We start from the raw sequence: 25,873 nt of genomic DNA, 5'->3' as shown, positions 1-25,873 counted from the left end.
CCCTGCTGATTCATTTTAGGGTTTTTGACTCCAGAAATGTAGGAGAATGAATTTGCACTCTTTGAAGCCACTAAATTTGTGATAATTTGTTACAGCAGCTGAGGAAACCGATCCACCTTCCATGTGGTCATTCAGGGACCCATCTCCTTTCTTTTTCTGGCTCCCCAAGGTACTGGGGCCTTAGAGTCTGCTGCATTTAGCCAGTGGGTGCAGTAAGAATGAAGGATGGTAGTGTGGGTTTTATGGACCAGGGTAGTAAGTGGCAAACACAATTTCTATTCACATTCCATTGTTTTCACCCCTGCCAAGGTGTCATACTGACTGAAGTTTTCCTTTATATTTTATGATCCCCTCATCGGTCTAACAATTTTCTCTGTGTCATTAGAAGATACTCTTGTCCACGCAGCTGCTCATGCTATACATCAAGTAGTCATTTTTGATACCTCCTTCTTTCCTCACCTCCCACATCCAATCTGTTAGTGAGTCCTAATAATTCTACATAACCTTAAATCCATCACTTTTCTCCCTCTCCACTGCCTTGATCCTCATCCACATAGCCTCGTCGCTGTACCCAGCATAGTTGTGCATCCAGAAAGAAGATGAAACCTGTTTGGTGAACAGGGAGTCTGTTTTTGCCATGGATGCCAAAATGAGTAATCAGCTGATGGTCATTATCTCTTCCCCATAGCCATTCTCTGATATTGGATTATTAAAAACACAGTTTTTCAAAGTACTGAATATTGTGAGTTGAGTATATAGTGTTTTCTTCATTTCTAAAGGGGAATTAATAGCCTGTAGTTTCCTCAAGCTCTTTGAGATAAAGGCAAAAAATAATGAAAAAATAAAAAAATGCGTTCATTCCTCAAATGGTAAAATAACTTGACTGATGTGAGCCAGAAAGCCCGGGGAGGAAGTGAACAAATTCAAATAATTAAGTTCATGATCTTTGTGAGGAATAATTTTGCCTTCATTTCTCAGCACTCTTGACGGGCTGTGTTGGGTCGTGAGCATCAGCCTGGCTCATGGCTTCCTTCAGTGCAGAGGAAGTTAACACCGGAGGGAACAGATGAGCGGATAATGTGAGCCTGGAAATATGACTTTGCTGCACTTCACCAGATGAGTTCGAGCGGAATACCAGATGGTGCTACCTCATTTGTGTTTTTACAAATATGCAATTCTTTTATTTTTTTAAAGAAGAAATAGAGATCATGTTGGTCCCAGGAAAATATAAAAATTCTTATGTTTTGCTGCAATGTTGCCTTGTTGTCCTATCTCATATAAGGATGATATAAGCCTTATTACAACATATATGTGTGTTTTAAGATTTTTATAATACTTTGTTTAAAATACCCCTGTATTTTTCCTGTTATAAAGCAATATGTGTTCATACTAAAACATTTAGAACATATAGATAAGTAATAATACTACCATACTGAATTGGCGACTGTTAACTATTTGGTGCATATCCTTTCATAAATATATTGATGCATTTTTCTCAAGAGCTCCACTTTTAAAATGTTCTTAACTGTACCAAAGATGCTGATTGGACAAATGTTTCTTTAGGCTTTATGATCTTCTCAACAAACACTTTTATTCATCTCATTACCGGGCACTCCTGTCCACACAATTGCTCATGCTGGATATCTAGCAGTCAGTTTTGGTACCTCCTTCTCCCCTCACCTCCCACATCTGATCTGTTACCAAGTCCTATTGATTCTACCTGTCTTCATCCACCTTGCTGCATCTCCACTGCCATCACGTGCTTACTGGCCCATGCAAATATTTCTTGCTGCCTGGAATGCTCCCCTTTGTTCATCTCCGTACCTCTTGCTCTCCCGAGGCCCCTTCCCTCTTGTCTTCACCTTCCTAATAACTGCTTGCCCTTTAGATTTCATTTTTTGGTATCATTTCTTCCAGGAAACCCTTTCTGATAAACCCATCCAGACTGGATTTGGTATGTCTTCTGTATGCTTTCTTAGCACCATATATACGTCTCTATTATGCCACTTTTCACCCTGGAACTGCACCCTGTTTACCTTGCCGTGTTCCTCACTGTGTTCACTTAGCAAGTGCCTGCCCTTGCAGGTGATTGATACGTATTGTTGGATGGATGAATGGGCATAGTAGGAAATTAGGTTTAATGGGATCAGTTTTGGCCTCTGAGAACCATATTGATTTTTGAGTAAAGGAGTGATGCAGAAACACCTGACTTTAGAACTGGTAGTTTATGGAGGACAAATTGAAAAGAAATGAGGTAAACTAAAGAGTACTACCAGGAGATTGCTGCCTGATTGAAGGGGAAAGTACCAACAACATTGACTCTTGTTATTGGGAATAGGAAGGTACGAATATGAGGTCCCTCAAATGAATAAGCAAAGACCTGCTCCTGGTCACTCTTGGGTTAAATAATGCAAGTGGAACTGTCAGGGGTCCATCCCAAATAGCTCAGACAGACAATTCTAACAGAAGAGGTGATGGCTACAGGCTAGAAAGACACTTTCAGAAAGGTAGGTGGCGGCGGGGGGGGGGGGGGCTCGCTAAAATTGCCCTTTTCTTTCCCACCACCTTCTCCTCAGCAACGGGTTCACCTAGTTCAACTCTCTCTCATCTGGTGACACAAACTTTCTCCCAGGGGGAGGGGATCTGACTGCCCTTCTGGGCGGTGTAGCTATTCTCCCAAGAGCTGCTGTTTGCTTTTCTGAGTTTGCATTTTAACATGGACTAGTTGCAGTAGTAATAGAAGGAACAGCACGTAACACAATCTGTCATCCCAAAGTTGGGAAATAGAGCCAGGAGGTTAATTCCTGGTGTTTGCAAATACTGAGGAAACACTTCAAAAACAACATATGTACTTGTGTGTAGGTCATACAATGGATCATAATTATAAACAATAGCATTCTTGAATAAAAAGGGAAAATGATGTCATCGTAGAGCCATAAGTAATGAGCAAGTATTTAAAGTCAGCTTACTGTATTCACTATATTAGTATACTGTGTGTGTGGTGAGTGTGCACAAGGAGGATGAAGAATAGTCTTTGCCCTCAGGGAGCTTGTACTTTGGGTGAGGAGATAAGCTGTAGACTTATGGATGCGTAAATAAAAATATAGGAGTAACTAATTTAATTTATGGGTGGATGATTACTTAAGGCTCTGGGTTTTAGGTCTCCAGCCAACTCAAGGAGAATTAAGCAACACAGGGGAATTTATTACGAGGAGACAGGAACATACCACTGGAGCAGGAAAGCAGCAGGGACTCCAAAAAGGAGCTGGAAGGACTGGGAAGCTGCCACCTCCCTTCTCTGTTTTCCATCCACCCCCCAACCCTCAGCCCCACCACTGACTCATTTTCTGAGGTGCTCCAGAGTGCCCAGGTGGGCATGTTGCTGACTGGCTATTTGATTCCAATTCAAAATTTTCAGTTGAAGAAATCTGATTATACTAACTGGGTTCAACATCCATCCTTAGTCTGACCAACCCTGATTGCACAGTTGTGTGGTGGAAATAGAGCTGTCAGGGCTCAGAGAGGCCATTTTCAGAGAAGACGCCCATTATAGTGTAAATATTTTGTTTAGGGGTATCTATCTTTATTCCACCATTGGGTATGGCTGAACCATGAGATTCCAAATGGATACCATTTTCTGGGGTTGTAAAAATAATGAAGACTTGTCGTAACAACCCAAGATTTGGTCAGGATTTCTATTTGGTGCTGTAGAGATTTTTCTATTGAATGGGTGTTTGCACCTACATTACTCACAGCTATGCTGGGCTAGAATGTCACTCTGCCATCTGTTATATTACCTAATAGTCATGTTTTTCTTTCCTGTGTTTCAAAGTTTCCTTTTGGAGAAAAAAAAAGTCTTTATGGGATAGTATAGGACTATATTGATGTTAATAAGTAAATTTTTATTAGGTATAACAGAGACAAACCCAGCATTGAGGACAAGTCTGTAAATGCTCAGGAGAGCACTGAGATTGTAATACTTATGTGTGGTTCGCTCCCAAATTTTTAGATTATTTGCATTCTCCCTCGTATTCAGTTTATTTTAACATGCTGTGCTTGGTAGGAAAATATCTGAAAACTGCGGTTCTTTCAAAACATCTTCTGATGTGACATGAGACAAAGTGAGCACAGCAGAGGATGTGGAATGACACTGCAGTTCAAATGGCTCGAACTGAACTCTGAGAAGATCTTGGATGGTTTTAAAAACTGTCCTTGACATAATTTTGATAAGGAGGTAATGTGTGCAGTGAAGTGGCATTTGCTCACATTTGCTTTTGAGAAGAATTCATTTACGGATATTATGTTAGTTCCTTAACCTCTCTGTTAGTTTATTACTCAAATACACACTGATAAACTTGTCGTCAGGAGAGCTGCGGAGAAACACTGAGGGTGGTTTCGTGTAGGGCACACAGCCTGCAGTGGTTCCTGAGTGTTAGGTTAAAAAATGGAAAGGCCCAGGATAAATTAAAACCAAAGAACTTTTTGGAAAATTCCAATAGGGGATTTAAAAAGTAGAGATGGTTTTTATGTTTACGTGTTCAGAAATAAAGTCAAGCTACTCTTTCCTCTTCTTTAAATGAAATTTCTAATTAATGAAAAGCTCTTAACTACAGGGTTTGAATGTAATTGGAGAATATAATATGAAAAACATTTTATACTGTAAAGTCCAGGGATGTATTCTGTGTACACATATTTGTCTCTGGGTCGAATGCTCATTCATTCAGTTTTGGCCTGGCCATGACAGCTTCAGATGCTTACTGATCTCATACTGGGGAAATGAAAGTGGAATTACAAGGAGATATCTAGAATAAGGGAATGTTTCTTCTCTACACTGGCTGTCAGGCAAATGAAGCTGATGCTCTGAGCTTCGACTTTGCTATAAAAATAAGACCTCAATTCACTCCAGCCTCAGTGGCTCTCTTTTGCGGGCCAATGTAGACGTAAGTGGTGTGGCATGTCATTTGCCCACTTTTCGGATCAGTGGGCAGACCTGAAGGAGCTGGAGGAGCCATTGATAATCTGGCTCTGTGTGGAAATCCATGCCTGGAGCCTGAGCCACACAGATCAGCATCTCTCTGGTGTCGCTGGGCTGCTTGCTGATGGCGTCCTTCATTCATTCACACAATATGTTTTATTAAGAATCTAGCAGTGGCTCCATACATACATGTCAGTAAGCTGGATGTGCATTGATTTAGGATTCTGACCGTAGGTTTGATTACAGCAAGAGCTACTAAAACAGAAGTAACAGGTAAAACAGAAACCTATGAAAAGGCTTCTAAATCTCAAAACTCATTGTTATGTTGTCTAGATTTTGGAGTTTAGTTCTGACTCTGACACTAACTTGTCTCGGTTAATTCACACAAAGGCTTTGCCTCCGTTGACTACTCTGTAAAAATGGTTAAATTTCTTTTATTCTGAAAAGATGTGGTATAGTTATACTGAGTTATAATTCACCTCACATATTAAATACATACTTTGTATAAGGCATTTTGCTAAATTTTCTGAGGACAGAAAAACCTTAATATAAAGTATGGTCCTGTCTTTCAAAGAGTTTGTGGTTTAATAGTGAAATTGAGATGTACAAAAATACAATAATACCTGGCAGAATGTGATAAATGCATATATAACATTACGTTTAGCTATGGGAGTTTATGGTTTCACATAATCAAGCTGTTCCAAATGCCATTTTTGGGAGTGAATTTAAATTTTCCTGGTCATTTTAGACGTAAGCTATAAGGACAGCCTGTGTGTGCACACAGGAGTGTGTATTTACACTAATGTGCAGGTACAGTCACATTCCTACATCCACTTGCCTTGCTGGATGCTGTGTGGGATGCAGTGGAAGTCAGAAGACCTACGTGTCATTCTTTACCTTTCTGTGTGACCTTGGGCTTATCATCAAATATCTCTGGGTGTCGTAAATTGAGGATACAGTTACCTCTCCTGGGTAAAGAATTGTTCTCTAGCTCAAATGAGTGATCAGGACAAGTATTTTGGAAATGATAAAGCCACACACAGTAACTCTAAGGAATTATTTTCCTTTGGTTTAGGGTATTCTCTCTAACTCTTACGTGAGCATTTAAATATTAGGAAGGCTAGATGCTTTATAATGATAAAGTGTTATAGTTTGTTTTGTACAAATTAAAAGGCCCTAAGTGTTTTTAATTGCCCTTAACTCTCTATGGCATGTTCATCTTCATTCTTAATGGCTCCACATGGCTTAAAATTAATTTGCATCTTTACCCAATGTCATGCTATGTCTCTTTGATATACTTGCAGAAATTCTTTGACGAAGCTTAAGATGCACAAAGATTTTCTTTATGTGCATATTAATAACTAATTACAACTATGACTCAAATTTTATGGTCTTTATACCCCACCTCATTTCCAAAAGATATCATTGATAGCACCCACATAATGAATAGACTCAGTTGAAATAAAATTAACTTTTATAAATGAAAAGATTTACAAATTCTAGGTCAAGGACAGCTACTTTTTAGTAATCCCTCATTTAATGACTGGATTTGACGGAACACAAAGTTCTCCTTTGAAATGAAGACACACTACCTTCTCCATGGCTCTCTCTGCGCTACAGTCTGACTTTCCTGTCTTGCTGGGGGAGGAGCAGACCGAATAGGGTTTCAGTAGACTTCTTTGTGGGGCTCCCTTTTAAAATTGTTACATATATATTATGATTTTAGACTGTCTAGAGAAAAGATAGTTTCCTTTAAGAAGCTACAGAGACGTGGCAGAAGGCTGGGTTATAAAATGAAGAAGTCATACATCAGCTGAGAGAGGTAATGAGCAGGTGACATTGGATCTGGCTGGGAGAGAAGGCAACATCTGGGTTTCAGTCTTGAGTAGGGAGATAGAACACAGAGGGCCAAGCACTATTGAGGCTGTCAAACTCTGCCATGAATTTAAAGCCTCTTTTCTTAGCAGGAGCCATCAATGTAGGAAAGGAGCAATTAGATGGGACCAACATGATGTTAAGAAAGCAATTCTCACCGTTAATCTGAGAGTCCAACTTGAATGAGAGAGAGGCGATGGTAAACTAAGCAGGCAGCAATTGTTCAGGAAGAACTTGAGAGGGGAAAAAAGATACCAACCTGCTTTTAAGGAAGAGGTTGTCAAGCCTTTCCAGCAGCAAACTCCGTTCTTCCAAGTGAACTCTTGCCTGGCTTCCACACTCCCTCTGCTCCTCCTTCATTTGTGAAGTAGGTACAAGTAGAGCGGCTGCGGCTGGAAGCAGGGGTGGGGCCACCCTCGCCTGATTGCCCTCCCACTGAGGCCCCTCAGGTAACCTTGGAGCTTGCAGGGTCCACAGACCACTGTTTGGAAACCTCTCCTTCAAGTTGTAAAGGAAAACAAATGTTTAGACCAGAGGAATGGCTGACTATATAGCTTTGGTAGATTCACTTAAATTTCGTGAACCTCAGTTTTCTTATCTGTAAACTGGGAGTAATAATATCAACTTCAAATGGTTGTTGTGAGGGTTAAATTACATGAGCTAACCGACTTTAAGTGCTTGATACCATGCTTGACACATTGTCATTGTTCAATAAAGGGCAGCATCTATGACTCAATTCAACTTCATCTATCAAAACATTTTTGAACCTCTTCCTCCCAGTTGGAATAGACCATTACGTGTCACTTATCAAGCTATTGCCTCTCAGCTCCAAACCGCTCATCCTTCTATATCTTCCTCTGTGGTGCTGAGGCTGAGACGCTGCAAACCGCGTTTCTGCTTGGTCAGCAGTCTCCGTGTTGGGCTCTGCCAACAGAGGGCGCCAGGGAGACTGCACAGCTGGTGGAAGGAGAAGGACTTGCTCCTTTCTGTCCGTTCGCCCCGGCTTCCTAATTTTGTCAGCGTCACCCTTGCCTCACTTTACTCTGGCAGCCACAGTTGGGTCCAATAGCAGCAGCTGAATCCAGTTTGGAGTCTCACTAACACTGCCAGGATCAGTCTCTTCCAACCCTCAGAAACCCCAGCATCAGGCCAGCAGCGCCTCATCCTCAGCGGTCTGGGTCCCAGGCTCACAAGATCCCCTCTCCAAACTTCTAAATTTTAATAATCTCATCCTCTTCCCTTTGTTTCTCCAACTCTAGGGGGTAGTGGCTTCGGACAGTTGTTACCTCTGTGGTACCCTAGAGTTCTCCCTCTGCCTTTTCAGCTAGTCAAGGTGTGGCTAACAATTATCTATAATAAATTCTCTCTATTAAAAATAACTAGTGTGGTTTCTATGCCCTAACTGGACCCTGACAGTATTAATACCTACTTCTTCCTCTGTTTCCCTGCTGGGATTTGTGTCTGTGTCCCAAGTGCCTTTCTAATTGACTGGTGCATCATAAGAGTCCATATGTATAACTGCCTACTGAATAACTACCTGAAAATCTCTCTCTGAGTCCCACACTCAGTATTTCCCATTCTGTACTCATCATCCTTGCTTACTGCTACACCCACAGTTTCTCGTTTATCCGTATTGGTCAGCAGCATCAGTGTGCTTTTAAATGACTTGAATTCACAGTGCTCTAAACTTGATCTCTATAGCAACTGAACCAGTGTGAACATGAAAATTACCAACATCTTTGAACTTCAAGTGACTGATAGCTGAGACAAATTTTGACTTTGAAGATGTATTCACATAATTCATTTTAGAATCTGAATCTTTAAAAGTTAATAATCAGAAGAGCTGCGCTTAATTAGGAACTGGGAAACCCAGATCCCATTACTTCTATCTTATACTGATTTGTACAACTCATTTGTGTTTCACTTTCTCCATCAATGAAATGGGGTTATAATAATTGCCCCATTTGTGTCAAAGAGATATCTATCTATCTATCTATTTATTTATTTATTTTTGAGGAAGATCAGCCCTGAGCTAACAGCTACTGCCAATCCTCCTCTTTTTGTTGAGGAAGATTGGCCCTGAGCTAACATGTGTGCCCATCTTCCTCTGCTTTATATGTGGAACGCCTACCGCAGCATGGCTTCCCAAGCAGTGCCATGTCCACACCTGGGATCTGAACCAGTGAACCCCAGGCTGCCAAAGCGGAATGTGCACACTTAACTGCTGTGCCACTGGGCTGGCCCCAAATAGATATTTAATATGTACATGAACATGCACATTAGATAATATATCTGCAATTATTAGAATTAAAAAAATTTAGAAAGAAAGATTATGCTAAATTTAATGTATTTTAAAGACCCCCCCCATCTAATTATAACAGATGAGTTCAAAGTACCATGTATAAAAGAAGCTTAAGCTATGTTGAAAATTTTTGAGTATTTTAGACTGAACATAAAAAATTCATTGCGTCGAGTCAGCCCTGATGGCCTAGAGGTTAAAGTTCGGTGTGCTCCACTTTGGCGGCCTGGGTTCAGTTCCCAGGTGCAGAACCATACCACTTGTCTGTCAGTAGCCATGCTGTGCAGTGGCTCACATAGAAGAACTAGAAGGACGTACAGCTAAAATATACAACTATGTGCTCAGGCTTTGGGGACGAAAAAAAAAAAAAGATCCTACTTGTCAATATGGCCAGATGAAAGATCATTAAAAAAAATTTATTGTTTCACCAAATAAATTATATTGACTGAAAGTTGAGAGACTTTGAATTACACAGTTATTAAATAATTATTTAACATAATTGTGTTGTTTGAGAAACTATTTCTGTCTTGCATATTTGCGTTTGGAAAAAAGGAGTCTTTGGTGTAAAAGAATTATGAAGCAACTCAATTTCAGTGGCATAGAATTTGAGAGGGCATGAAGAGTTATTTTATTTCTAATATTGAATGGGTGAGGGAACAGATCAAGTAATGAATTTTAAATTGTTTCGGTTTTCATGCTGGATCAATCTTTGCTATCACTGAAATTTTTCTTAAGTAATTTTAGTTTTGAGAAAATTAGAATTGATTTACTTGTAATGTAGAATTCAGAATGGAAACTACTGGAAGCCATGCTGAATAATAAAATAAAATATAGATTTCTTGTTCCAAGGTTTAAAAGACAACATTTTGAAGGAAAAAAAGTGAACTGTGGTTAACCCAATTTCTTATCTGGGTGAATATGAGTGATGTCCACGTCCTGGAATGGGATTAGGGTTAGAAGTTAGAAGAGGAGATACAAGATGAGTAAGACACCCCAATCAGATTGCCTTTGTAATGGAGTGTGGGAACACTGGAATTTCACAGCTCACCATGGATCTTAGAGGAAAAATGAAAAAATTGAGACGGTTGGAGTAGGAGTGAATTTTCCATGTTGGCCACATTCTGGCCATGGTCCTATTGATTTAGTGTCAGTCCATCAGAATATGTCCAGAAGCCATAACTTGAGACAGGGTGTATGATCTTATCCATATGTTATATCAATAGCAAAGAGAAGATCACCAATTCTTCTTTTTTGACTAAACCTTATGGAAATAGTTGATGCCATTCACGAAACCTGCAACGTGGTATATGGTGAGTGGGTGTCACCACCTGGAGAAGTGCACAGGAACCCTAAGACCATTCCATGATAGCATGATTAGTTGGGTCAGAAGTGATTCTGTCCTGCCCATTTCTGCTGTAAAGAGTGGAGTTGCTCTTTATTTTATTAATTCTATATATTTACACTTAAAAGTAAAATAAGGAAGCCAGAAGCCAATATTTGACTTTACTATGAATACCTCAGAGAACCTTTCACTCATTCAGTCATTCAACACTAACCGAGTACAGAAGCATCTCATGCGGGGGAAAATGCTGGGACCAAACACTGCAGACATAATGATGAAAGAGGTCCCTGTCCTCTGAGAGCCTGGCTTCCAGTAAGGAGGAACACATTTGCAATGTGCTAAGTGCTTGTTGCAGAATGGCTTCTGGCCAAGTTTTTTCTAAGTTACTTAACTCATTTACTACGTGTTTTGACCAAAATGAGCAATCTTTCCACCAGGTGCTTGACAAAGTTGCAAAACAACTAGTTGACTTGGTGGTATGGAGAACCCGCCTCCTATTTGCCCCTCCTGATCAGGACCATAAACTTTGAGGGACACCCGGAGCATTTTCCCCCACAAGATAAAAGCATCTTAGATGAGGCAGACTCAGGTGTGTAATCTCTGTCTCTCTTCTCCCTAAAGTCCAATTTGGGGAATATTAGAGAAGAAATAATTAGAAATAATCTGAATGGGAGAGGTTACATATCTCTGTGGTCAGGACTCAGCCTTCTTCATAGAGCTGTCCATCCCCCTCCTCCGTGCTCACACTCATGCTAACTCCTGACTGGTCCTTCTGACCTCAAGGCCATTTACTCTTCAGCTGTAGGGTAGAATGGGGTGGACTTATTTCTTATCCTCATTTCTCTTTAAGGCACAGAAGAAGGAAGTTAATTGCTTAAGGAGATAGAGTCTGGTTATCAAAACTATTTTTTGTCAGGTCTTGTTCATCAGCTTCAATGTTATCAGATTCACAGAACATCAACATATCTTTTATTTCTTTTTCAAAACAAGTGATATTAATAGTATGTGGTGAGAAAATTTTCAAAAGATAGACTGACACTTTGCTTTTCTTTCCTCATCTCCAAGATGAGATCATTATCCAACAGAGCTTTTAGGAAAAGTCTTATACTTTGTTAAAAGAGATGGCAACACACTTGCTATAGTCTGAATGTTTGTGGCCCGCCCCCCTGCCCCCCACCCCAATTCATACGCTGAAATCCTAACCCCCAAAGGTGATGGTATTAGTAGGTGGGGCCTTTGGGATGTTATTAGGTCATGAGGGTGGAGCCCTCATAAATGGGACTAGTGATCTTATAAAAAAGACTCAGAGAGCTCCCTTGACCCTTCCACCACGTGAGGATACAACTAAAAGTCTGCAAGCCAGAAGAGGGCCCTCACTTGAACATGCTGGCACCTTGGTCTCAGACTTCCAGCCTCCAGAACTGTGAACAATAAATTTCTGTTGCTTATAAGCCACCCAGTCTGTAGTATTTTGTACAGCAGCTCGAATGGACTAAGTCAACATCTCTATTATAACAGTGATTAGAGACTATCTTGGAAAGTACACCTTATCAGAGTCCTTCTCTCTCAGGATTCCAGAATCTGTCTACTTACCTTTTCCTCTATAGATTCTAAGCATCATGAGGGCAGAGACTGTCTTAATTTATCTACCTATTCCCAGTGCCTGGTACAGTATCTAGCACCTGGTGGGGCTCAGTAAATATTTGGTGAGCCAATATCTGTTGAGTGAAGGAGTGGATATTTAAAAAGATTATGTAGTTATAATGCAATTCCATTGTATGATTTTTGTTTGATGTCCAATTTCAAAGGAGTCATTTTTCTTGTCTGAAAGATCTGATCATGTTTTATAATCTTTTGATTAAATCAAACATATCAGCATTTCCTTTCATGTATATCAGCTTATTATTCTATAGTTTAGTCATCTCTCTCTAGATAATGAGGAGCTCTGAACTCCAAGGGACAAAAACTCCATGTAATTCAAATGTATTATTCTCAAGGCAAAATTTCTTTTCAGGTGAAAATTATACTACATTTTTTTTTTATCAAGTGAAAATTAACACTAACATTCCCAGGAGAGTTTTTCTTCCCATTACAAGTCTTTGACTTTCATTTATTTGTGACCTATTTTTTTCATCACAGTAAGTGCATGATGTCCCCTCTTAATGAGTAATTGGGGAAAAGGAAGTAATGAGGCATCCATGAAACGAGTTAGTACAGATGGAGTAAGTGATATAGTTACAACATTGATGTTATCATCAGAATCCCTCTCCACGTAATGATCTGAGGTGTTTATTAGTATTGAGGGTATTTGCTCACTACAACCTGCTAATACATCAAGTGTTGAGACATCACTCCCAATGTGTGAGCTTCCTTAGGGAATTTTATTTAAATGGCTGGTGATATTTACTATATTTTGGGATGGTTGCTCATAAGAATAGAAGAATTTATTCACTGTAAAATGTGAAATAATAAACTTTTTCAGATGATTATAATGGGAAAATCAAGTTAATTGAATTATACAGTTGGTATTTAATGTCATAGATTAAGTTTTATGTGTAAGCAATTATTAGGTTTAAAAGTCAGTCCCCAAGATATAGAATCATACTCATTTTGAAAATTTTCCTTGATTTAAAAATACACTTTTATCTTCAGATCAGATATTCGAAGGGTATATTTTGTAAACATCAATATTTTTCCAGAATGGTTGGCCATTTTTTTTCTCAAGGCTCAGTAGAAAATTAGGAAATTCAATATCATCCAACTACTAAGGATAAAAACTACCATCGACTTTAGACTTATTCTTTGGTTGTTATGTCTGCATCTCTCATCTAAAGGCTAGACATGCCAGAAACGAGCTGGTTCCACTCTGACCTGGAGAATTGTACTTGGGTGGAGGAGAGAAGGAGCGAGGGAGGGAAGCCTGGATTTTGCAAGTATTGAGCTAACATGTAAAGTCTTGCTTCCCATTTCTTTTTCAGGGCATGATAGATACTACTGGGAGAGAAATAATTCTCTAGGAAAGTGAGTATTTTAATAAAAATGTAAATTATTTTAGCATTAGTCCTAAACTTCAGATTAGTAAGTATGGCAGTGATTGATGAAAGTGCCGAGTACTGGCAAAATTGTCAGTAATGGAAAACTTTTTCAACCCATCTGCGAGACAGCAATGCATTATTACCTAAACGTGATTTCATTAAAGGTAAACATGTATTTCACTCTCTAGATTCATATTCCATGTAAAGTCAAAGTTGAAAATACAGTAATTAGTCTCAGTGGAATTTGTGTCTCTGCTCCCATAAAGGTTGTCTAAATTTTCCCAGATGTTATGATTAATTTTCGTTATTGCCGTTAGCTTATCTTTCTTTCTAGTTCCCCATTTTCCCTTTTCTTATCTTTCCCTGTTCTATCAGAACAAATTCCACTTCTCATGTAAGGACCAAGGAAGGGTTGAATTGCCTATAATTGAGAAGTTGGGTTTGAGCCTTGTTCTCTCTTCCTCTTTTTGCTTGTGTGGTTCCTTTTTCTGCTTGTTCAAAGCCTCACTCGGATTACTTTTACTATCATCTCTTATACTGAACTGTTGGGAAAAATGAAATGAAGTCTCGCCCCAAGTCTTTCAGATGTTACCCTTGTGGCCCTCAAACCTTCTGAACACGGGTCTTTTATCCCTCATTTCCAAGCTTAATTTGCAGTGGCTTTCTCCTTGTACTTTATTACGGGTGTATTAAGGCATTTTTGAAGTGCTTTTCCATGACATTAGAATTATAAATGGAATATTATGTTGAAAGTTTAGAGTACCCTGACCTTCCTAATTTATGAGACTATTTCAAGTGATTTTTGTAAAGCACAAGCTTTACCAAACTGGTTTATTACAAAATGAAGGAGCCATAAGAGCATAGCAAGCAGCAAATTGTTTTACACCCCATAGCCGATCCTGTGTTCTAATCGTGGGACTAAGGCACTTCTGTGGGAGGGCACATTAATGTCATTTCAAAAGACTAGAGAATATATCTAAACTATTGGGAGATTGCAGAAATGAAAGCTGATTAAGCATAATCATTGACTTAAACCCTTCTTGAATTCATTTACATTTTTAGACAATGCTGTTCTTGGACTCTGATATTCAAGAAGGCTACTTCATTTTATTCACTAGTTTTTCTTTTTATCTATCTCCAAATTCATTATTTTAACTAAGTGAGGTTTTGTAGACAAGGCCTTGGTAAACGAGTGTATGTCTATTTTACTCACATCTGATGATCAAGATCGCATTCCGGCACCACCTTTATATTTATAACGTATTTAAAAAATATTTTTAGTAAGAAATACTCTAGACACACAAAACATATAAAACAATTTGAAGTGTAATGTGTAAGTCAGGGTCCTGGAATATTGAGATAATTTGGGGAGAACTTAATAAGGTAATAGATTTTACCTTATTTACCAGGGTTTAGGGAAGCCTGGATGGTTGTTTCAGTAACCCCAGGGCTACTAACAGCTGGTTATCGCCCCTAGCGATGTGGTCTATAGTCCCTAAGAGGCCCCATGGATCCCTGCCTCCCAATAAACATGGTGTTCATGCCCTTGTATATTCCCTTCCTCTTGAGCGTGGGCTTGACTAGTCACTTGCTTCTAATGAATGGAACATACCTACAGTAGTGGGATGTCACTCCTGAGATTAGGTTACAAAAAGCCTATGGCTTCTCTCTTGCCTGTCTCGCTCCCTTGTTCTGAGGGAAGCCGGCCGCCATGGCTTGAGCTGCCTCTGGAGAGGCCGTCATGACAAGAAGCTGAGAGAGGCCTCAGTCCCACAACCTGTGACACCAGGTAAGGGAGTTGGAAGTGACTCCTCCTCAGGTGCATCTCCAGTGAAACCACAGCCCTAGTTGACACCTGCATTATGGCCTTGTGGGAAGCCTAGAGGCAGAGTCACTCACAATCTGTGATAAACAATAAATGTTTGTTGTTTTAAACTGCTGAGTTTTGGGCCCACTTGTTATGCAGCAGTGGATAACTGATACAAGGGGTTAGGGAGGGAGCAGTCACTGGAGACAGGGAGGGCTGTGTGGAGATCTCCTGCTAGGAGCTATGGCTTTCAGTTAAGGGTCACATTCAGTTTGCAGGAAGCTGGGAGAATAAATACCCTGACGTCACTCCTTGTCTCTGAGTCCTGCTGGAGCTCCCTCTTTGCCTGACCCAGTCACAAGGCAGGAGGCAAAGGAGCCCTTCCATGCAGTCCACATAGGTCAGCCTCCCGTGGCTTGGAGAAGGGGGAGAAAGAGAGGAGTGGGTCTGGAAGACATGTATGTAGCACGTGCAAAGAAATGAACCTCTTTGTACTTACCATTCAACCTAAGAAACCATTGTTATCAACACGGTTGGAATCCTCTCTACCCCACCCCGAGCACATTCTTCTTCTTTTACCCAGAGACAGTCAGGATCCTCATTTGGGGGTTTGTCATTCCCATGTGGGTTTTCAACCTGTCTGTTTATTTAGGTTTCATGATCAGAATGCCCTGCAGTGTTCTAGGCATGTGCTGGAATAGTGTTTTATCTTTTGATTCTTTTATCTTAGTCTTTTAGCAGACAGGACTGCTGATCTGTGTGCACAGAGGGGGCACTCCTCAAATTATGCTGGCTCAAGTGAAGAATAACACTTCTGGTTCTTTCGTCTATAGCAGGGGTCAACAAACTGTAAGAGCCCAAAAGGTAAATATTTTAGGCTTTGTGGGCTATAAGATCTCTGTGTCTCAAACTACTCAACTCTGGCTTTGTAGTGGAAAGCAGCCAGAGACAATGTGAAAATGAATCAGTGCAACTGTATTTCAATAAAATTTTACATATAAAATCAGGTGGCAGGCCGGATATGGCCCACTGGGTATATCCTTCATCTACAGCATCCCTGAGGAAGTGACAGTGGGATAAGTCATCTTCGTGGCACATGTGCTGTCCAGAGGAGGAGACAACATGAAATCCTAAAAGGCTCGTAGTCTCATGGGGAAAGCAGCTCTGCTTTGGGACTCCTCTAAGAGCTGGAAACACCAAGAAGAGGGAAGCACACCAGAAGCTTTGCAGCAAGCCCAGCACTGCGAGGGAGCAGGGAATGCAGGAAACAGATGCAGTGCTGGCTCGTGTTCAGTCAGAGTCAGCATCAGAGTGGGTGGTTTGGAGAGTATGACAGCACAGCCAATGACCACGCCGATGGGCTGGAGTGGGGCGACAATGTGGGTGGTGGCTTGAGTAAGATCTCAGCAATTTGTCCCAAAGCACAGTGCACTGAGCGAGGTGCAATATGGGCAGCAAAAACTGAGTGATTCTGGGACCACAGTCTACAACCTGCTCTGACACAGGAATTTAGGGCATCAGTGAGCAGACTCCCAGAGAGTCCTGGTGGGGAAGAAACCTGGGAAGGTGTGTGTGTGTGTGTGTGTGTGTGTGTTGGGGTGGAGGTGGGAGAAAAGATTCTGTAGGGAATCTCGTGCTATCAGACTGCTGATCTAACCATTGATGGGGCATCTCCTGTACCCACAAGTGATGGGGAAGGGTGCTATGTGAATTCCGGGGGCACATGAAGACGGTGTAAGTAGCTGATTTATTTTTCCTTACATGTGCTTCCCAACATTCATCTACCCTGAAATGCCAACTTACTTCTGTCTTTTCTTTTTAAAATTCACATTTCAAAAGAATTCTATGAAACACAAATCTGGCAATATTTGTAAGTAGAAGTAGAAGAAAGGTGTTCCATAATCAAAGTTTTCTGAACAGACATTTCCCTCCAAAAGAAGAACACATATTCCTGGCTATAAGATACTGAATTTTTTTTTAGCTCTGTAGTTGATAGCCAAATCTTGAGTTCCTCTGTCAGAGGAAAGTGCTTTGTTTAGAAAAATAGCTTGGTAAGCAGTTGGGCGTGGATTGGCACGGATTGGAAGGGAGAAAGGAAGCAAATAAAAAGTTAATCTGATAGGCTTAAAAAATAAAGACTGCACAGTTTAAGAGTGGAGAAAAGCCAAGAAGAGGAGAGAAGAGATGGCAGATGGGGGGCAAGGAGGAGGAGAGAGACTAGGCAATGTGTCAAGGCTCTGGAATCGATGGACAGTGGTGGCCAATGAGAAATTCCCGGTGGAGGGGTGACTGGAGGGCTTTTACTAATGTCTAATCTTTGACTCTAAATTGTTTGCATTGCTACCATGTAATGCTCCTTGCCTCTCCAAGACCTCAGGAAAGTCTGATATTTCTTATTCATTTACTTGATATATTTTTATATTGAGAAATGATTGCTATAGTTGGGTTAGCTAACATCTCCATTCCCTTACTTAACTACATTTTTGTGTGTGTCGTGATAATATTTAAGATCTACTCTCTGAACAACGTTTCAGTATGTAATCGGTATGTATTAGACTCACCATGCTGTGCATTAGATCCCCGGAACTTATTCATCTTCTAACTGCAAGTGTGTGTCCTTTGACTAATATCTCCCCATATCCCCCACCCCGCAGCTCCTGGAAACCACCATTATACTCTATTTCTATGAGTGTGGCTTTTTTAGATTCTGCATATAAGTGAGAATATGCAATATTTGTCTTTCTCTGTCTCAAATTTCATTTAGCATAACGTCCAATGCTGCAATGAACATAGGAGTACAGATAACTTTTCGTGATAGTGATTTTGTTCCCTTCAGGTATGTACCCAGAAGTGGCATTGCTGGGTCATACAGTAGTTCTATTTTTAATTTTTTGAGGAACCTCCATGCTGTTTTCCACAGTGGCTGCACCAATTTACATTCCCATCAACAGTGCACAAGTGTTCCCTTTTCTCCACACCCTTGCCAACACTTGTTTCTCGTCTTTTTGATAATAACCATTCTAGCAGGTGTGAGGTGGTATCTTGTGGTGTTGATTTGTATTTCCCTGATGATTAGTGATGTTAAACATCGTTTCATTTGCTTGTTAGCCATCTGTATGTCTTCTTTGGAAAAACGTCTATTTAGATCTTGTGCCCATTTTTTTTTTTTTTTGAGGAAGATTAGCCCTGAGCTAACATCTGTGCAAATCTTCCTCTACTTCGTGTGTGGGACGCCTGCCACAGCATATCTTCATAAGCGGTGTGTAGGTCCACACCTGGGATTCGAACTGGTGAACCCCAGGCCACTGAGGTAGAACGTGCAAACTTAACCATGTGCCACTGGGCTGGCCCCCATCTTCTGCCCATTTTTAAATTTGGTTGTTCGGTTTTTGGATATTGACATGTATGAGTTCCTTATATATTTTGGGTGTCAACCCCTCATCAGATATGTGGTTTGCAAATATTCTCTTATTCTGTAGATTGCCTGTATGTTTTGCCGACTGCTTCTTTCGCCATGCAGAAGCGTTTTAGTGTGATGTAATGCTATGGACTTATTTTTGCTTTGGTTGCTTGTGCTTTTGGTGTCAAATCCCTCTCCAGTGCATCCAAGCTTGTATTTTTTTCTTCCAATGATGTGCTGGAACTTCTCTGATGAAAACCTGGACTTCCTCAAAGGCTCTCTTGCCTGTGGAGGATCGTCTAAGACAGCATTCTCCAGGGGCTCCCGGACCACAGCCAAGAGGGCCTGGAGGCAGTTCACGGGCCACAGCAGGGTCCACAGCCAGGACCAAAGTCTGTATACCTGTGACCCAACGCATGGGGGTGGGGTGGGTGGGTGTGGGGCAAGACTCCCCCAGGTCCTTGGCATATGATGCTGGATCCCACTGCTCCCACAAAGGCAGTTTTGTATGTGGATTTAAGTCAAATTGCTGTTATTCAGGACATCTTATGTTGCTGTTGCTGATGTCACTCCAGGAAAGTCTGATATATCTGTGGAGCCTTGTTTGGTGCTCTTGTGGGAAATAAAGTTCACTTAAGGATGTGTGGTGAACCTCACATTCACATCTCTGCTGATGCCATGAAAGAGAGGACTGTCACATGTGGAGGGACAGGAGTCCAGGAGTTCCAGGTAAGAATCAGATGTGAAGCAAATGGCAGTCCTAGGGGAAAGTGACAATGACCCAGATAAGCAGTGAAGTGTGGCACTGAACTTTTATACCAAATGACCAGAGGGAGGTGAATATATGACACCTGGTTCACGTTGCTCTTGTGGACTCATAATGCCTGTTTAAAAATTCTGAGAAGTCCTAGGGTAAAAGCAATAACAATAGTGAAAACCTGCTTAATGTTGTCTAATCTAGAATTTTCTAAACTTAATGACCATATACCCCTTTTCTAACACCCACTGACATTCTGTAGAACCAGTGTTCTATGGAATAATCTTTGCCTTTAAACCATTTCTCTGACTGTGATCAAACCCTTCATTTAAAAATAACCTTTCAAATACATGTAATTAGTGGTTTTTGAAATCCACTGATATTTTTGGACATCACCTCTAAGAAGTCCAGACTTTGAATTAAAAGGGAACAAGAGGCTTATCTTGATGGAGGATTCAAAGGGCTCGATAATGGACCAGGTATGGAGAGTGGGACCGAACAGAATCAGCTAATGCTCAGGACGTTGGCTTGAGCAACTGCGCAGATGGTGGAGCATTTCCTGGGACAAGGAAGTTTGGAGAAGGGGCAGGTCAGGGCTGTAGCAAGGAGGAAGGAGAGGCCAGCTGGGTCAAGAGCTGCTGAAAGGTCAAATTAAAAGGAGAGAAAGAGAAATATTATTTAGCTTTATGCTAAATGAGGCACTATGCTAAATGCTTTAATACATGTAATTCTGACAAAAATTATGGGAAGAAGTTATTATTTTATAGGTGAGGAAATAGGCTCAGAGAAATTATGTAACGTACCCAAAGACCAGCATCTAGTTACTGGTAGCAGAAATTCAAACTGAGGTCTCTATTCTCTAGGCTTCCCTTCCTTCCAGAGATCTGTATCATGATGTCAGTGTTTCATCATCCTATGGCTGATCAGCAAGTCTTGACAATTCACACTGTAGAGGATTATAATTCTTAACTCTAATTTCTTAGCCTAATACTGCTGCATTTTGACCTTGTTATTCTTTGATGGTGGGTGGGAAGAGACAAGATATTTCCTATAAAGATTTTTGGGAGAAGACTGATAAAATTTAACTTAAAAGGAGGCTATAAAATTTAAATGCAAGTGACTCCATCCTCTATTAACACAGAAAAATTATAGTTCATTCTCAAGTTTATTGCCCAAATATTGAATAAGGCATGTTATGACATTATATTGACATCCTACTTCCACCAATAACTCAGGTACTAGAAAATTTATGCAATGCTGCCAGTCAAGCCACAATTCTTGGTATAATTCTTAGTAAATGTTGGAAAACTGATGGATGAAAGCAACGTGATATAGTTGAATATTTGAGGAAAGAGGAGCTCTTCCACTTAGCCACACTATTCTAGAAGGTGCTTAAAATTTGGTTTAAAAAAGAATCTGACCTCTTTAGATATTTTTCTTAGGATGTTCTAAGATTTTGCAGTATGAATAGTTCTGGTTTGGCCAGATTGACTAGTGTTGGGTTAAACGTCTCAGTTTTGTCATAGGCAGGCTGTGAAGTAAACTATTACCAGCAGGTTATCTCTGTGCGTGCAGCACCATCTCACTATCCTGTGAATTGTTCTCGCGTTTCTCAGATGAATATAGTTCGCTGCTAAGCTGTGGACTTTTACAAAATCAATTAACTTATGATTCTACGACCAGCAGGCTGAAGACCAGGGTATCATTTTAGTTTTGTTTTTATAACAAAAAAATTTTTGTGTGAATTTCAGGGAAGGAATATAGAAAAAATGAAATCCTGGCTCTACAGCTCCTAGGATAGCGATTGTTTTAAAATAGCACAAACTGACACAGCGCAGAAGCTCAATAAATTCAGTGATTGATGCTGCTGACATCAGGGAGAGCATTTAGCATTTTAGATGACCGTGCATCTTTCACCCTTCCTACAAAAACTATCCCCTGATTTGAGCCATGCCACCCATGGCTCCAGAGCAACTGCTGTCATTCTCAGGGAAGCAGTGGAGAATGATGTTGGGAACAAGACCTCTGGAGCCAGCCTACCTGGGCTTGAATCCCAGCTCCTGCTAGAACAGCTGTGTGACTTTGGCAAGTTGCTTAAACTTTCTGTGCCTCAATTTCCTCAACTGTAAAATGAGGAGGATGATAATAAGCGTTCCTACCTCATAGGATTGTTATGAGGTTTTTATGTCTGACTCATAATAAATGAAGTCCTGGGAAACTTACAGTCAGTGTCCTAGCTTGGAGTTCCTTTATCTCAACTCCATTGTCTGCATCTTCACTCTGCTTCTGGAACTCGCTCTCATGGTCACATCTTGGATCTGGTCACCACTAGGAACTCATCTGCTTTTTGGACCACTGCCTTTTGTCCTTCCAGCTGTCTCATTTTTGAAGTCCCATCATCTTTGGATCCTGAATTTGTGAAGACTTTCAGTTCCTTCATGTTTCCCTTTGCCTTCTGAGTGACATACCTCTGCTGGATTAACATTCTTCTCTCTTCCACCTGCATCTTCTAAACTTCTCTGGCCAGCGCATTCAACTCTCTCGCCCATCTACTGTGCAATGTCAAGTCTGGAACAATCCAACAGCAATTCTTCTCTGGTTTTATTCTTGGGCTATTGAACCTTCATAGAAACCCAGAGCATTGTGGGTAGATGTCATTATAAAAAATCAGAGTCTCCAATCCTAAGCAGACCCACAAAGTGACCAGGTGGTCCTTCCAGGTGCCTTTGTTCAGCTCCCTTTCCCACCCCCACAGCAGGGTGTCCCAACTCTTATGACTTTCCTCAGGCCTCCTACTGTAGTCCTCTCTCCTTACCCGATCTAGGAGGGGTGAACATCCTTAACTTCGACCACTGATTTTTCAGAGTAGTCTTCAGCTGCCTCTGCATTTCCCTTCTCTCCTTTTTCTCAGAGTCCAGATTAGTCCCTCTGTGCTGCTGTAGATCCTGTCTGCTCTCACTGCCTGTGACACCCCAATCCTACAGTGATCTCTTAAGTCTCCTGTATTTGGAACCTCTCCCTCTCCTCTAATGTGATGCTTAAGTTCCACTCATCTTAAAAACAGAACCTCAGGATGCCCCGTTCCCTTCCGGCCTATGTTTGCTTGTGGAGCAGGCTGGATTGTCTGCATGTCCTCCTCTCCCATTCGTTCCTCAGCCCCCTGCAGTTCACCTCCGCTGTTCTACCAGTGACCCTCTGCTTGCTGAATCCATTGAACTCTGCTCTCCACCCTTCTTTACCTCTTTGCTGCATTGCTAGAGATTTCCTCTTCAAAACTCCTTCTTGTGTGTTCTTCCTCATTTCTGATTTTCCTCTTACCTTCTGGCTGCTCATTTAAAAACTCCTCTGTGTGCTCATTTATCTCCCTGCTTCTTAAGGCTCAAAAGGGTTAGTTCCTCAGTTTCTTTCTTGACTCACAAGCTCTATCTAAATAGAGTATTCCACTTTTAAATTCAACCCATAAATTAAAGACTCCTGATTTTGCACTCTAGCTCCATACCCAAATTGGTCATGTGATTCCCCAGACTCAAACCCAAACCAATCCTTCGTCATGAATTCAGAGATCTTTGTGATCTGACCTCTGCTTACGTTTTCAGCCTGATCTCTGGCACGTCTTCAGTCTAGCGCGTCTCATTCTCCACGTGCAGTAGCTCCACATGCGCTCTCTCATTGCTTTCAATGTCCTTCCACTCTTGTTCACCTGGGAAGCTCCCACTTGTCTGAGAAGATGTGGCTCAGTTGTCACCTACTTTGTGAAACTCCTCTGACTCCTTCTTGATCAATTTCGTGATGCTTCTGTTTTGCAGTGTCCTGTTCCCACAGCTCTGATCTACCCATTCTGTCATGTGGTGAGTGTGTGTCTGCCCGCTCTAAGAGACCATTAGCCACTCGAGGCAGGATTTAACTTGTGATTATTTTAGTTCTGTGGCACGTTTATCTTTGTAGTCACCGTACAAAGCACAGAGCCCAGAACAGGGTGAGGAAACAAAGGTGTTTACCGAGTGAACAAACTGACGCTGCCTTCTACCATCCTGCGGGGAGCTCTGCATTGCTCCGGCCCACTGTGGCTCTCCACTGCCCTTCAGGACTCTGGCTTCAGCTCTTCCAACGAACTGGAGGGGAGTTTAAGCACAAAGGGTTTTCAACTTGTCTGGGCCAAGAGAATGATTCTGTGCACACTTTAAGGAGATGTGTATATATTTGTGTACTTATATTTTAGGCTTATAAAATATAAATCCTGATCCATGTGCCAAGATTTTGAAAGACATCAAAGGAAGGTTACCCTAATGAAGGGTAAATTGCCAGTCTGCAGAGAATCAGGCAGCAGGTCCAATAAGAAATTCAACATCTATAGTTTCATTTTATCTTCTGATTCTGGATGCTCTCTGTGGGATTTTTTGCCTGATGTTGACACTTTGGAAATCTGTGCTTTTTCCTGGGGTGGGTGAGGGTGTCAGCATGTGCAGACTACTGACTTAATGAAAGGCTCAAGGTGCAGGCACGGGCCGGCCCATGTGTCACAAGGCCTGGTCTGCATGTGGTCTTTGGCTCACCTTGGTGTCTGTGAAGATTTTTCCCCGCGGCACAGAGCTCTTGAGAGGGCATGGTTTGCGGAAGACCCGCGAGACTTGTCTCCTTCAGGGGCACAGCTTTTCTCCTCTACACTCAGGTACAGGCTTATAAAGATAATTGACCGCCTGTTCTATCATCCCAAGTTCCACGATCCTAAGGACAGTTCTGTTATTTTCCTCCTCTCCCCATGGCCGACTCCCTTTAGAGAACAGGAATCTCAACTGAATTAAATGGACTCTTTTCTACAACAGACACGTCAAATGCACTGAGCAAAACACAAAGGAAAATGTATTCAGCTTCTAAGATGATGTTATTAATGATAAACATAAAGAAAACATGCATTTGAAATAATATAGTTAGATGAGGGTCTTTATTTTTGTTTAAATAACCCATGGTTTTGTTTGATTTTAAAAAGACCTCTGCTCCGGGGGCCGGCCCCGTGGCCGAGTGGTTAAGTTCGTGCACTCCGCTTTGGCGGCCCAGGGTTTCGCTGGTTTGGATCCTGGGTGCGGACATGGCACTGCTTGTCAGGCCATGCTGAGGTGGCGTCCCACATGCCACAGCTAGAATGACCCACAACTAAAATATACAACTATATACTGGGGGGATTTGGGGAGAAAAAGCAGGACAAAAAAAAAAAGAAGATTGGCAACAGTTGTTAGCTCAGGTGCCAATCTTCAAAAAAAAAAAAAAAAGAAAAGACCTCTACTCCAATATGTCAAAGGAACTAGGTGGTAGATCACTGCAAAGCTTTTCCTCCAGTAAAGCTTATAAGATTAATACAAAATCATAGAGATATTTAGTAATTAAATAAATTCTCTACTCTGTTAAGTGACAAACAAATTTACTAACCCTGGTAAGTTACATGGAAATCAGAGAAATAGTCAACCTAACATTGCAATTCACTAGCCTTTTTTAGACAGAAATTATTAAACATGTAAATTCAAATTTAAATTATTCATAACTACAGTAGCTGCAATATTAGATTCAAGCATTATGAAAAGTAAATGTTTTGCTAATTTGATAAACCATATATTAAATTTATGATAAATCAAAGTGCTTCAAGTCTTTAATATGAGTTTTAGAACCCCAAACCCCCTGCCCCACATTGCCACCAAATATTCTGTTACATGGCCTCTCTCTCTATAGATCTCCTGAATTTTTAATAATACAACAGAGACTGGGCTCTCTCCGGGTAAATCTTTCTTTGTAAAGAAATTTTCCAAGGAGGAAATAAGTCCAGAAACAAGATTAATGTTATCTTGTCCATTATGTTTAATATTTTAGCACATCTGTTTTTTCTCTTTCTAAATTCAGAGCATAGACTATTTTTGTTTCACTTACAACCCCAAACAGCTTTGGAAAAAACCCCGACTTTACATAATAATCCTAAATTGGAACTGTAGTGTCTAGTTGGTTGCCACAGATGCCCAGGTGGAGTGTATTCACCCGTGTTTGCAGAGTAAAAGCTAATTTGTTATGCATCTAGCTTAGGAAATAAAAGACATTTCATATTCAAAGATCTTTTCTGTCTTGACATGCTAAAAACAAGACAACAGCCCCAAATGGAGTCACTAATGCTAAGCCCCACATCACCGGATCAAGACTTAATTACAGTTTTGGCTCTCCCAGGAATGGAATCTAAAACAGTCAGTCAGGAATCACCTGGTCAGCACTGGTGAGGTCACCTGCCTGATCGACCGCCTGCCACCCCCTAAAGAAAGTGACCTTGTCACAACCAATCTGACTTCTGCTGGTATAACTTCCTGTTCCTGTGCCCTTCTGTCTATAAGTCTTTCATTGTGTACAGC

This window comes from Equus caballus, chromosome 1, assembly GCF_041296265.1.
Source record: "Equus caballus isolate H_3958 breed thoroughbred chromosome 1, TB-T2T, whole genome shotgun sequence".
NCBI lineage: Eukaryota > Metazoa > Chordata > Mammalia > Perissodactyla > Equidae > Equus > Equus caballus.
Note: the sequence above shows the minus strand (reverse complement) of the source record.